The sequence below is a fragment of the Microcebus murinus genome, chromosome 7, assembly GCF_040939455.1.
Source record: "Microcebus murinus isolate Inina chromosome 7, M.murinus_Inina_mat1.0, whole genome shotgun sequence".
NCBI classification, from domain to species: Eukaryota; Metazoa; Chordata; class Mammalia; order Primates; family Cheirogaleidae; genus Microcebus; species Microcebus murinus.
Window position 1 is genome coordinate 4,979,322 of NC_134110.1, and position 14,816 is coordinate 4,994,137.

Consider the following 14,816-nt stretch of genomic DNA (forward strand, 5'->3'; position numbering starts at 1 on the left):
TCCAGTAAGAGTTCCCGCAAACCTGAAATTATGCAATTAACTTTTTCACCCTAAGCACAGGACTCAATAATTACTGCTCTTAAATCTATTGGTTCTGGCTCAGACTTCATCCCATGGAGGTTATGCTGGATATTGATTCTGTTCTCATTCATTTGGCGTCCCTTCCCAGTTTTGAGTCATCTATAAATTTGGTAGCATTCCTCGTGCCCTTATCAAGTCACTGATAAAAATACTGGGTGAGCAGACCTAACACTCAGATCTTGGTTTCTAAATACCACTCTCTAATAAAAGGAACCAAGACTCCTTGGGGGAATGAAAGGGAAAGTACAAGGTAAACACGGGACATTCTCTTGGGCCAGAAAGCAAAGGAGTGATCAAAGAATAATGGGGTCATGTCAAAAGGACATAGGAGTAGTCTGATGATCAGCTGGAGCATCAAAAGGCATGGTGAAGTAATGGGTCTAATGCATGACATTAAATAACAATCCTTTAGTCCCCAGTGAAACTCAGAGAGAGAAAAGAGAAGGAGTGAGAAAAAAGCTTTTCTTTACAGAAACATGCTGGCTGATAAATGTAGAATAAATAGGCTGGGCGCGGTGGCTCACGCCTGTAATCCTAGCACTCTGGGAGGCCAAGGCGGCGGATTGCTCAAGGTCAGGAGTTTGAAACCAGCCTGAGCAAGAGCAAGACCCCGTCTCTACTATAAATAGAAAGAATTTAATTGGCCAACTAAACATATATAGAAAAAATTAGCCGGGCATGGTGGCGAATGCCTGTAGTCCCAGCTACTCGGGAGTCTGAGGCAGGAGGATTGCTTGAGCCCAGGAGTTTGAGGTTGCTGTGAGCTAGGCTGACGCCATGGCACTCACTCTAGCCTGGGCAACAAAGCGAGACTCTGTCTCAAAAAAAAAAACCAAAAAAAAAAAAAAAAAAAAAACCCAAAAATGTAGAATAAATAAAAGAATTAGAAAATCTAGATTCAAGGATCATCAATGGATGTGAAACCACCAAGTGGAAGACTGTTAGGAAACTCTATGTTAACAAGGTCTCAAAGTCTGTCCCATAGATGATTCACTAATCCCTCACAAAGGGAAAATGTATCTCTAAAGGAGAGATCTGGTGGCCATCATCTTAACCAAGGGGCCAAAAGTAGCATCACCAGTAATGCTGCTGCTGCCTGGCATAATTCACCTCCTGATACGATGCAGTAAGAAGTACACACCCTCATCAGTCCTCGCAGCATTCTTGCCCACAGCGTTTAACCCAGATCCGATAACGAGCACACCATCAGGCACATCTAGCATAAGCATTCCATAAGACAACTAGCCTGGACTCTTCCAAAAGGTCAGTCTGATGAAAAGCAAAAAAAATTATTTTAGGTTAAGAGACTAAAAAGACATAATAATCAAATGTACTATGTGAACCTTGATTGAATCTTGGAGCAGAAAACCATGGAGCTATTGGGAAAATTTTAATATTACCTGTATATTAGCTGATATTACAGCATTGTTCATTTTTTCTTTCTTTCTTAGAGACAGGGTCTGGCTCTGTCACCCAGCCTGGAGGGCAGTGGCACAATCAGAGCTCTCTGCAGCCTCAAACTCCTGTGCTCAAGTGATTCTCCTGCCTACACCTTCCCAGTAGCTGGTACTATAGGTGCGCAGCCCCATGCCTAGCTCTGTTCATTTTCTTAGATGTAAAAATGGTATTTCTTGAGGATGATAAAGTCCTGGTCCTTTGGAGATACTTGCTAAAGCTTTTAGACACATCATGAAGTGTCACGATGGCTGCGACTTACTTTCAAATGATTAAGCATAACAAATGTGGGAATGTGTGTTAGAAGAGCATGCACATAACTGCTGCACATTTTTAACAACTGGTCAATACAGATGAAGAGCTGTGGGTATTTTTGTACTCATCTTTCGGTTTAAAATTCGGTGATAAAAAACAATTGGGTGAAGCCAGGCATGGTGGCTCATGCCTGTAATCCCAGCACTTTGGGAAGCTGAGGCAGGAGGATCACCTGAGCCCAGGAGTTTGAGGTTACAGTGAGCTGTTATTGTTCCACTGCACCACACTCCAGCCTGAGTGCAGAGGAGACCCTATCTCTAAAAATAATAATAATAACTGGATGAGACAGAGCCAAAAACAGAGCCCAGTGGCATGCCACTAGAGACCTTCATCCAGGTTAGGAGACTGAACTACTAGTTATGTGTTCTAACAGTACTGTTTCAGCCCACATTTCTCTATATTATCCATAAGAATATTATGGAAAAAATTGCAAGGAATCTTGTTGAAATCTAGCTATAGCATTTCCTTCTTCTATCTTCTGCTTACTGTTCTTTCTTAGAACAGTGCCTGATGTGTGGCCACTAGCTCAAGTAGGTATTTGTTGAGTGCCTGAGTCTCTGCATCAGGTAGCTCCCAATACAGCAGACAGGCTGCTTTGTCCTAGTATCTTGGCAACACAGGAGTTGTCTGACTGCTGTGCTCGTCCCAGGGGAGAGGAGACAGGGGCTGACACAGCCACACTTGGTGGATAATTATATCCTGCTCATGGCTGCTCAAACGTTTCCAGTACGCCGTGTGCCATCTGGACAGCAAGCTTCTTGTGGCCAGTGACACACCGTCCATCTTCCAAACCCGCACTGCCTAGCCTGGCACTCCAGCAGGCACTACGTAGGGCTGACAAAATGAGGTGCCAAGTGCTAGCCTGGAGAAGCACCCTCCAATCCACACCCCCAGCACGGCAGCCCAGCCTTTGCGGGCCCGCTGTCTTCCGTTAGCATGCTAACGCGTTCTCCCCGGACTAGAAAACACAAGAGGATGACTGGCAGGGAAAAATCTCAAGCGAGCTGACTTCCTGTGGGCTCGAGAGTGGTTCCCAAGCCAATGATGTGTCTCCTGTTGCCCTTTGCCACTCTTGGATGTAGGCAAGTCTTTCTCAGCAGCCAGAGTGTCAGCGTTTATAAAGAGCTCAGGGGTCAGCTTGAAAGGGAGTAAAAGAAAAAGGGAGATGAAGAGAAAAGCACTGCTTCTTCCTCCATGCCCCCAGCCAGCAAGATGAAGTCATTGTCAAGGCTGGCCCTTCCTCCATCCACACTCGCACACCCTTGCTCTTCCTCCCACCCTCGCCCTCCTCCCTTCTCTCTCTGAGGTACTCGCACGCACTGTCTCTTGTCACACAAACATACACACGTAAGAACAAAAGCACAGGAATTAAGGTAAAACCTGCACAGGAATCCACTATAAAGAAGCCCAGGCCGGGTGTGGTGGCTCACGCCAGTAATCCCAGCACTCTGGGAGGCCGAGGCAGGCGATTGCTCAAGGTCAGGAGTTCGAAACCAGCCTGAGCAAGAGCAAGACCCCGTCTCTACTATAAATAGAAAGAAATTAATTGGACAACTAATATATATAGAAAAAAGTAGCCGGGCATGGTGGTGCATGCCTGTAGTCCCAGCTACTCAGGAGGCTGAGGCAGAAGGATCGCTTGAGCCCAGGAGTTTGAGGTTGCTGTGAGCTAGGCTGACGCCACGGCACTCACTCTAGCCTGGGCAACAAAGTGAGACTCTGTCTCAACAACAAAAAAATAAAGAAAGAAAGAAGCCCAAACGAAGCTTCTCTGTGGTGAGAGATGTCAGACTAGTGGGCACGTGCCCCATAGGCAGACAGGGAACTTCAGGGATGATGGGAATGTTCCATGTCTTGGTCTGGGTGTGGGTTTGCCAGGTGTACGCAAAGGTTAGAATACATCAAACTGCACACTTAAGATCTGTGCGTTTTATTGTATGTAAATTTATGCCTTATTCCTGTCATCATGGGGAGGAAAAGGGACCAAAAATGGGGGGGGGGAACCACACCTATAGGACCAGGTAGAAGAAGAAAAAGAAATGAGAGAACTGCAGAGGAGGGAGAGAGGATGAAGAGAAAGAAGTAAGGCTGTAAGGGAGGGAGAGAATACGGGGAAGCGTGGCTGGGCGCATGACGCAAATGGACACATTCGCCTGCTGCCTTCTGCCCTGCTCAGCACAAAGGGACGCAGGGCATAGGTGTGGGGCAGGCGCTCCGAGCAGAACCGTCTATCCAGGACACAGTCAACCGCTCAAGCCATCAATACTCATTAATCATCCATAGGTACAGCCTCTGCCCAGGTACAGGCAGGCCACGTCCTAGGGCACGGATGGCCCTTGCCAGGCGGCCCGGAGCCAGGCCTGCCTGTTCTAATTCCCACCCAGGGGAACCTGGCTCTCCAGCTCCCACAATTCTACTCTGGGAGTAGCTGCTTTGTTTGCTGGCTGTGGGGGAGGGGCCTCCTGCTGAGCCCAGTGGAGCTTGAACCCAAAGGTCCTGCCCACCCCCTCCTGGGGTAGCAGTCAAGCTCCTCCCCGTCCCCCGGGTGCTGCCTGGCAGGCTGCCAGGGAGGCCTCACAGCCGTGCACATGCACTGGCTGCAGCCCAGCTCCCCAGGCTTCGCACCCCACTCCCCGCCCACCACCCCTCTAGCCCCAGCCCTCCTCTTATGCCATCCTGCAGCTGCGGCTCCCCACCCTGCCCTGGCTGGGCTGGCTGCTGGTGTCTTCTCCCCAGGGGCTGGCAGCAGCTCAGCCGCAGCATCAATACATTTTGATGAGGAAGCGACACCAGCTGGCATACCCTGTGTGTACTTTTAAATCAACCAATGGCTGCCAGGTCCTGAGGGCTGGGAGCTTCCTTGGGGCAGTGCCCTGCCCTCCGCAGCAGAGGGCAGCCAGCCAGGGCCGGCACCAACGCTGCCTGCAAATTGCACAGGCAGCTTTAACCGAGGTCTGGCAACAAATGTAAATAAACGTCCTCTCTCTGTTCCCTGAACCGTATCCTCCCACCCCCCACCCCCCGCCCCGTGTCTTTCTCACTCCAGTTAGCGGGAAAATCCAATGGCTGGGCAACAGCTTCTTCTGTCAGAAGAATTCTGCACCTTCCGTTATTTTGTGGACCTCTGGCAAGCCACGGAATCTCTCTGAACCTCAGCTTCCTTGTCTGGGATGAGCCCACTAGCAGAGCCTCACGGGTGGTTGGGAGGATTGACGAGACACGACATGCAAAGTGACTGGCTGTGCCAGCGGGTAGTGAATGCTCAGCGAACAGGCCATGCTTGTTATGTAATCGGTTCACCTCCCCTACCTGAAAACTTGCCCCATGCCCTCCACAACTTCTTAACTTAATTTTTTTTTTTAAGAGGCAGGATCTGTCGAGATGTCGCCAGAGCCAGCCCTAAACCAAGCTCAAGCGATCAGCTCAGCTCAGCCTCCTGAGTAGCTGGGCCCACAGGTGCACGCCACCACGCCCACTTAACAACTGAACTGTCCTAGACGCCCATCCCTGACGACCCCCTTCCGGGCTGTCCCCACAGATTCAGCGGCCTCCTGCTAACCTGCTGCTGAGGCTGCAACTCTCACCGGGAGAAGGAACCGGCCCGCCCAGCCCAAGCCTGGGTGCGCCCGCTGTGGTGGAGCCCGCCACCCAGCACCGCCCCCACTGGGCCTGTTGGGGCCTGAGCTGGCCACTCCCTGGGAGGGGATCCCCCACCCCACAGCGCTGTGGTGCAACCAGCAGGGCTCAACCTGTCCCTGCCCCAACAGACAGGGTAGAACATGAAGCTGCCACTGTCACTCCCCTGCCCCCCAACACAAGTTCAGGAGGCCCCGTCTGCCTGTGCCTCCCAGCCTGCTCTCCGGTCTGGGTACTTGGCCTGGCTGATGTCTGGCACCCATCACCTCAAAGGGCACAGTGACTGCTCAGGGACTCCCCTTCCTGCTCTCAAACCACTGCAGCCACTCACAGGTGGGAGGCAGGTGTGCCAGGCCACGTGAAGACGGGAGTTAGCAGTGTAGGGGACCAAGAGCGACAGTCTCGCCTTCCAGTGCAGCTTGTCAGACCTGGTTCCAGAGATCCCAAGAGGTCAGGAATCTATCTGCCTGATTTGCCACTGGGTCCTGAAACCCCACTGTGAGTGCCAGACCGCTGGCCATTGCCCCATGAGGGGAAAGAAGAGCCGGGCCGGGGCCCTCTCTCTACCGTAGGAAACCAACCTTCCCTCCCTGAGGCCCAAGGCTCTCCCCTTGGCCTTGTCCTTCCCATGTTGGAAGGGCTCTCTGAGCCTGGCATTTCCCAGTCACCTCAGGTCATCTGGGGGCTGCCACTTTTGCTCCTAGACAGAGCCTCGCTGACTCCGGAGAGTGGGCGGGAACAGGTACGCCCGGGAGGGCGATGGGGATGGAAGGCAGGGGGCACCCTCGCCCTGCTTGGCCAGGGTGAGGGTTCCGAGGAATGTGCCACCCGTGGTGGTGTGCCCACTTGCCACCTAAAGCAACGGCATCAGGAGACGACACTCACAGACAACTGGTGTGAGGGCAGCAGCAAAGATGCCCGGCTGGATGGGGATCTCACTCGCCAGCCGCCTGTGATGCCCCAGCGGCACCGTTTAAGCACTGTGAGCGGGCACAGCTCGGCCCTAGCAGGGGAGGGGACTCTAACGGGCTCAGCACACCCAGCCCCATGGGCTTTTCTCCAGCTCTCTCGCCTGTGGTTTCCAAAAACCCCCTGAAAGAGAGAGACCCAGCTCGCTCCTCCCAGCCACCTCTGCGAATGCTGCCTAATGCTGCCTGCGTTCTCTCACTACAGCCCTCGAGCGGTGGGCAGAGCAGGGAGCCCCAACCCCAAGGGTGGGTGGGCCTCAGGGGGCTGTGAACACCAAGAATGATATGCCACTTCTGGAGAGAGGCAAGCAGAACTTCGATTTAATTTCACAAAGCTCCTTGCCACCAGCCTTCAAAAAGGTGAAGAGGCATCTCTTTAGGTAAGGCGTGTTAGTCTGCAGACACAGGGAACTCCCGAGTCAGGTAAGAAGAAATGATACCTCTGTTTGGAGTAGTTATATAATCTTGACATGAAATACCTGGCAAACTCTTTGCACCTACATGCAAGTTGACATTTACATGGCTAGAATTCATTGAGCTTTCACTGTAAGCAAGGCACTGCGCTGAACGTTTTACATCTGATCATGTAATTCTCACAAGAGGGGTTGCTGTAGTCCCACTGCATAGGTGAAAAACTGGGGCAAGGACAGGCTCAGGGGCTTGCTAGGGTCACACAAGTGCTAAGTCAGGATGAGGATCAGAGTGCACATGGAGACTCTACCCATAGTCAGAATTTCAGCCACTATTTTGTCTCAAGTTATAACTTTCCTACTCTTCTGATGATAAAAGCTGCTGTCCATCCTTCCACCTTTCCTTCCTTCACGCCCTCCTTGTTCTTTTCTTTTCCTCTTCTTTCCCTCCCTTCCTTCTTTCTTTCGGAGAGCAGTGGCAGAGATCCTAGTTCACTGTGCCCTCAAATTCCTGGGCTCAGGTGATCCTCCTGCCAAGGCCTCCCAAAGTCCTGGGATGATAGGTGTGAGCCACTGCACCCGGCCATCCTCCTCCTTTCATTCATTCAACAAATGTTTCTTGTGTACTTGCTGCCTTCTAAGCATTGCTTAAGTTGAAGGAAAATAAATTTGAAGGTTGCTGCCTTCACAGAGCTTACAGTTTATCAGGATGCTTTAAACTCTTCTTTCCAAAGAATACCCATTCTCATCCGCAGTTTTTTAGATACTTTCACTCATTCCTTTCTCTCCAACAAAGGTATAGCCCAGGGCCAACCTGGAGGAGCCTCAGAAATGCTCCCAGGTTGCATCAGATAGAACCCTGCCGTTCTCAACTGATTTCCTGAGCTGTTCCTCTGGGTTCCCTTGGCCCTCAGCACTCGCTCAGATTCCCATTAAGGCCCTCATTATACCGCAGTGAAATGAAGTACTCATTTACACAACACATGCCCTTTCCTTCTCTACCTCAGACTCCCTGAGTGCAAGGAGCAGGCCAGGCTAACTCAGGTTTTTAGACTCTAGCCCCAGGGCGGGACTTGGAAATAGCAGTTACCCTAACTGTTTACCGAATGAGTGAGTGAGTTTTCTGCTCCAGATGACTGTCTCAAATCATTTCCAAAGGATTCATTCAAGTTTTCCTTCCTGGATCTTTCCCCCCACCTCCCTGTTTCCCACCTGCCTGTTTTCCAAAGGAAAAGGCACACACTGATGGGGAGGACAGAGCCCTGCTGGCCTGCTGTAGGGCAGCCAAAGGGTTTTCCTGCTCACACGGCTCCAGGCTCAGGGGCTTTGTTGGCTTCAGAAGAGATGGATTTTGGAGAAACACAGAACGCATGGCTCCTGGGGATTTATTCTGGGCAATCCTATCAGATACTACGTTAAAGCAAGAGCCCCAGGGCACAAGACTTATGCACCAGGGACAGAGGCTCTTTCGGTTCTCCCCCAGGCAACAGCCTCCATTTCCCATCTTTAGTTCACCTGTAGTCAATGTCCCCATCTTTAGATCACATGTCACCAAAAGCTTGAGCCCCAGGTGCAAGGAGACATATCCCAGATTTCCATAAGCTTCAGAAAGAATAATCACCAAGGGAAACAGCCACGCCCTGGAGTCAGGAGACTAAGTCCAAATCCTGACCTTTCCACCAACTCACTATTTCATTTTGGGAAGTAATTTAATCTCTCTGGGTCCAGTTTCCCCTGTGAAAATGAGAGGGGAAGGGACAAGATGATTTCTAAATCTCTTCCAGTTCTAAAGCATCTGCAGGGAATTTTTTTTTTTAATTGTACGTTTCCCGGTGCTTATGGCATTCGATCCTTACAAGAATCCTGCGATTCTTAAGTAGCATACTCACATTACAGGTGGGGAAATGTGAGCAGAGGTTTGATGACCTTCCCGAGATGACCCAGGGCTCTGGGCCTTTTTGCTAGATCAGAGTGGCTCCGGAGAAGCCAGGACAGCAGCCTCATTCCCGGGACCCCACCTTCTTTCCCTTCCCATCCCCTCTGTGCACCTTGCAGTCTGCCCAGCGCAGAGGAGGAAGCCCCGGCAAAGGGCCTAACGCAGGGGTCACACCCACCACCCCACAGAGGAGGCGCCCAGGCCCTTCCCGAATTCCGAAGGACTCCCCTCCAGGGCCAGGATTCCCGGCTGGGGAGTCGGGGGCGGCGCATGGCGGCCTTGTGGGACTCCGCCAAAAGGCCCCTAGTGGCCATGGGAACGTGGGCCCGGCCTCCCGCACTGCTATGGCAACAGGCTCCCGAGTGGCGGGCGCTGGTGCCCATCAGAGCGTGCAGGTGGCGCCCCCTCGGGAGCCGGGCGAGCCGGGGCTGCGGGCGCAGGTGGGGGCAGGGGCCTCGGCCGGCCCCCGGGCCGCGGCTGCCACCCCGCGCCTACCTGGGGGGAGTCAGGGCCCGCGTCGCCCACCGCCCGCGGCGCGGCCCCTCTTCGCGGCGCGTCCACGGGCCCGGGCCGTCCCTGGGGACGCGGAGCCTCCGGCGAACACCCTCGGTCCGGCGCGGCGTCCCCGGAAATGCTGGGCCGCGGCCAAGCCCCGCCCCGCCCCGCCCGTGTTTACGGGAATCGCCCGGCGGGCGCCCGCGGGCTCGCCCCCCGCCCTCCGTCCCCCACCGCCCCGGGCTCCTGCGGCCGCTCTGAGCTCGCCGCCGCCCCGCCCCGTCGGGGGCTGCTACCCACCACGGCTCTCAGGCCCCCCAGCAGGCGGGGGAGCCCACGGGGCTGCGTCTGCACCCCCGCCCCCGCCCACCTTGCAGGGCTCGGCCTCGCCGGGCCTGGGCCCCAGGGCCTGTCTCCCCAGCCGCAGTCTGGGCTGGCCTGGGTTGGAATCCTAGACCCACTACCGCGTAACTGGCTGTGTTTCCTAGGATGAGTTCCTCAACCTCTCTGAGCCTAGAGTCCTGCACCTGCAGACCTCACAGGGTTGTGGTGAGACATGCAATGGTGGAGGCACAGGCCTGGCGTGTGGTCAGCTCTCAATAATGGGAGCACTGTTGACAGGAGGCAAGTGAGAGGAGGGCAGAGCCACCCTTCGTGAAACCGCTCACGTCTCCGCCCTGTCCCTTAGCCTGCAATGGGCAGGCGCTCGGAAGGAGCGAAAGGAAACGAAGAGCTGTGCAGGAGGGTGAAAGACATGGTTATATATGTATCTTGCGCTTATCGAGCGACCTTGGCCCGTCCCTCTCCAGCGCCAGCCTTGTGGTTCTCCTTATCTCTCAGGAAAGCAATGGCAGCTTTCAGGGCGGTTCCTGAATCAACCGGTTCTGGGCCTGCAAGTGGCTGAGCTGGCTGGGGTTGGCTGGGCAAGGGGCTGTCTCCTCCGGGGCTGGCCAGGCCTGGGTGCACTCTGTCCCTCCCCCGCCTCTCTGGGCAGAGCTGCCAGGCTCCCCCAGATGGCTCCTCCAGAAAAAAGCAGAAAAGTGGTTACTTTGTTACCTGTCTAGGAAAGTTAACACGTATTTACTATGGGAAAGTTGAAAAACACAATGAAAAATAATATCACCCCTAATCTCACGTTACCCACACACCACCAGTGTTAATATTTTTTAAAACTTAAAAAAAATTCATATACAATTTACATGTAGTAAAGTGTATAAACCTCAAGTCCACTGGTATTAATATTCTGGTGAATATCCTCGTGGCTCTTCTATGCATGATTTTTTTTTTTTTTTTTTTTTTTGAGACAGAGTCTCCCTTTGTTGCCCAGGCTAGAGTGAGTGCCATGGCGTCAGCCTAGCTCACAGCAACCTCAAACTCCTGGGCTCGAGCGATCCTTCTGCCTCAGCCTCCCGAGTATCTGGGACTACAGGAATGCGCCACCATGCCCGGCTAATTTTTTGTATGTATATTTTTAGTTGGCCAATTAATTTCTTTCTATTTAGAGTAGAGACAGGGGTCTCACTCTTGCTCAGGCTGGTTTTGAACTCCTGACCTTGAGCAATCCGCCCGCCTCAGCCTCCCAAGAGCTAGGATTACAGGCGTGAGCCACCGCGCCCGGCTTGCATGATTTTTATACTCTTACATCTTTTAGAAAAGGATTGTTCAGTACATACGCTTTTCTAATTTTTCCAGAGGACAGCAATATATCACGTTTTTCCATAACATTAAAAATTCTTGGCAAAATTCTTGCTGAGCATGGACTCGCTCACTTGTAGTCCCAGTTACTCAGGAGACCAGAGGCAGGAGGAGCCCTTGAGCCCAGGAGTTCAAAACCAGCCTGGGCAACATAGCCAGACCCTGACTCTACAGGAAATTTATTTCAAATAAATAAAAATTCGTGCATACCTTCTTCTTAATGTATTCTATCACATGAATGTAGCACAAATTTTTAAACAAGTCTCTAGCATTGGACATTGTTCATTATCTTAAGTGACATCGAGATGAGCATCCTTGTCAATAAACCATTACGTACTTCCTCAATTATTCTGTTTTGTCCTTGCATTCTTCCTTCCTCAGTTATCCACTTGGTCAGTAGTGCATACCGTGTTTACAGCTAAGGTTGTGTACTTGTGCAAATAGCTTTAAAAATCCTCCCATCCTCTTATGAGCTCTGCCTTCCCAACAATGCTGGGGCGGGGAGCCCAGCCGCTAAGCGTGCAGAAGGCATAGCTAAATTAGGGGTCTTGCCTAGGGTCACCCCGCCCCTGGAGGTTGCGTGTTGATGCTAAAAATCAGCACTTCTGAGTTCCCAGCACACAGAGCACCTTGTGAGCACCAGGTGCCAGAAGAGCACCTGGAAACTAGGCCTCCCCCGTGGGGCCTCGGAGCTCCAGAGGGCTTCAGCTGCTGTGACCCATTTGGTCCCTAGACCAGCCCGGAGCCCTCAGAGAAGAATGCTGTCCACAGCCGCCTCCTCCTCCTCCTCCCTCCGCATCATCCTTCTCTCCTCCTCCAACCCTCTTCCAAGCTTCTCTGGAATAAATGGAAGTCTTTAATGGCAGTGACAAAAAGCCCTATCTTTAATGTTATCGATCCCCTGCCCTCCGTATCCCCGCCCCCGCCCCACCCCCCCACCCCCGCCGGACCTCAGGTGCAGAGAGGTTTGAGTTAATACCTTTTCCGGTTCACAGCCCGTTATTCTCAGTGATCTGCACAAGGGCCGTTGATTAATGTAGCTGTTTATTTCCTTCTGTGCTCATTCCCCCTCCCGCTCCCTCCCCGCATAGACTACCATTCTAGGGTGTTTCATATACAGGCTTTTGTTCTTACTCGTTCTTGTAAAATGTGCGTTTTAGAATTGCATACACATTTTTAAAAACTTTTTTATTTTGAAATAATTGTAGACTCACAAGAAGTTGCAAAAACAGTACACGGTGTCCTGTGAACACCTCACCAGCTTCCCCCAATGGTAACATTATATAACTAACAAAATAGCAAAATCAAGAAATTGACATTGATACCATACTGTTAAATAAACTACAGACCTTATTGTTCAGTTTTCACATGCACTTATTTGTGTGTGCATATGTGTGTGTGTGTGTGTGTGTGTGTGTAGTTCTATGCAATTTGATACCGTCAATAGACCTGTATACCTACCACCGCAATCAGACACAGAACTGTCCCATTACTGTGGGGGACTCCTTTGTGGTACCCTTCATAGTCATACTCTTGTCCCCTCACTTCTGTCCCTGTGCCCTGGCAGCCACTAATCTCTTCTCTATCTCTGTAGTTTCGCACTTTGAGAATATCATGTGAATAGAATCATGCAGTGCATACCCTTTGCAGACTGGCGTTTTTTCCAGCAACCGTAACGCCCTTGAGGTACACCTAAGTCACTGCACGCACCAGTAGTTCTCTCCTTTTTAACACAGTAGTGCTGCACGCCATGGGCGCACCAGCGTTTAACTATTCACCCACTAAATTGGAGGATTACAAATAAAGCAACTATAAACATTCTGTACAGGTTTTTACATGAATGTGAGTCTCATTTCTCTGGGATATATGCCCCAAGAATGCCACTGCTGGGTCTCACAGTAAGTGTACATTTAGCTTTATAAATTGTCATACTGTTTTCCAGGATGGCTGTGCCATTTTACATTTCCACCAGGAATGTCTGAGAGATCCAGTTTCTCCACATCCTTGCCAGCATTTCCTGTCATCGCTGTGTTTTTTAATTTTAGCTGTTCTAATAAGTGTATAGTAATACCGTATTGTGATTTTAATTTGCATTTCCCTGATGGCTGATGATATTGAACGTCTTTCCGTGTGCTTATTTGCCACCCATATCTCCTCTTTGGTGATATCTCTTCAAGTCTTCAGCCTATTTTCTAATTGGATTGTTTTGTGTTTTTAATTTACATAAAAGGCATTTTGTTTTATGTCTCATTTCTGTCTCTTAGCTTTTTACTCTGCAGACCCATGCATAGTGCTCTGAGTACATCCCATCTACTGCATCTAGCTGCTGCGGGTGACTCTAAAGTGTGCATCCACCACATCCTTTTTGGGGGGAGACACGGTCTCACTTTGTCACCCAGGCTGGAGTACAGTGGAGTGACCATAGCTCACTGCAACCTTGAGCTCCTGGGCTCAGCAGTCCTTCTGCCCCAGCCTCCACAGCAACTGGTACTACTGGCACCACTACCATTCTAAGGCCCCACTATGCCGATCTGATTTTTAAACTTTTTTGTTAGAGATGGGGTCTTGCTACATTGCCCAAGCTAGTCTCAAACTCCTGGCCTCCTCCCTCCTCAACCTCCCAAAGTGCTAGGATTACAGGCGCCACCGCTTTTTGCCTACTTCCATCAATGTGATAAAACATTTATCCGTCTACACCAGCAGGAGCCAACACCCAAATTGCCTTCAACTTCCCACCCCTACAAATATCTCTGCATCAAATGTCTTCTTGCCTCTCTTATCCTTTGGGCCAGTGTGAGAATGTCTTTGAGATTTTTCACATATGAATTATGAGTCACGGATGGCCTGTCTACACACCCACCAGCCATGGATCCCTGCACCCTGCCAACTCCTGGCATTATCTGCTTAGTTTTTCCAATCTAAATAATATCAAGTTATAAGGAATTGTTTTTTTTATGGACAAGTGTGGTGGCTCACAACTGTAATAATAGATCTCTGGGAGGCTGAGGCAGGAGGATTATTGGAGGTCAGGAGTTTGAGACCAGCCTGAGCAACAGTGAGATCCTGTCTCTACCAAAAATAGAAAATATTAGCCAGGTGCTGTGGTGAGTGCCTATAGTCTCAGCTACTTGGGAGGCTGAGGCAGGAGGACCGCTTGAGCCCAGGAGTTTGAGGTTGCAGTGAGCTATGATGACACCAATGTACTCTTGACAGAGGGAGTGAGACCCTGTCTCAAAAAAAAAAGGGGGGCGGGGCCGGGCGCTGTGGCTCACGCCTGTAATCCTAGCTCTTGGGAGGCCGAGGCGGGCGGATTGCTCAAGGTCAGGAGTTCAAAACCAGCCTGAACAAGAGTGAGACCCCGTCTCTACTATAAATAGAAAGAAATTAATTGGCCAACTGATATATATATAAAAAATTAGCCGGGCATGGTGGCACATGCCTGTAGTCCCAGCTACTCGGGAGGCTGAGGCAGGAGGATCGCTTGAGCCCAGGAGTTTGAGGTTGCTGTGAGCTAGGCTGACGCCATGGCACTCACTCTAGCCTGGACAACAAAGCGAAACTCTGTCTCAAAAAAAAAAAAAAAAGGGGGGGGCGGGGTTTATTGTATGAATATCAATTGGTTGTTTCCACATTGGGGAGTTTGAGGCTACTCTGTCTAAAACTGCTGTCTACTGTTCTATTAACTTGCATTTCTGTGACATCTAATACATCTATTAGCATCTCCGAATGTGTTTATTAGCTTCTAAATTTCCCTTTCTGCAAAGCCCCTGATTATATTCTTTAATCACTTTTTCCCCATTTGAATCCCATCTTTTTCTTATTAAT

At 51.0% G+C, this 14,816-nt stretch overlaps 1 protein-coding gene across 1 annotated transcript in view; it reads right to left on the reverse strand.

The window, feature by feature from the left end:
• SEMA4B (semaphorin 4B) overlaps positions 1-9,422 on the reverse strand; it is a 36,716-nt gene extending 27,294 nt beyond the window's left edge. The window contains exon 1 of the mRNA XM_012763310.3: positions 9,297-9,422. The gene's annotated coding sequence lies outside the window, so the exon portion shown is untranslated. The remainder of the gene's footprint in view (positions 1-9,296) is intronic.
• Positions 9,423-14,816: the final 5,394 nt, after the last annotated feature.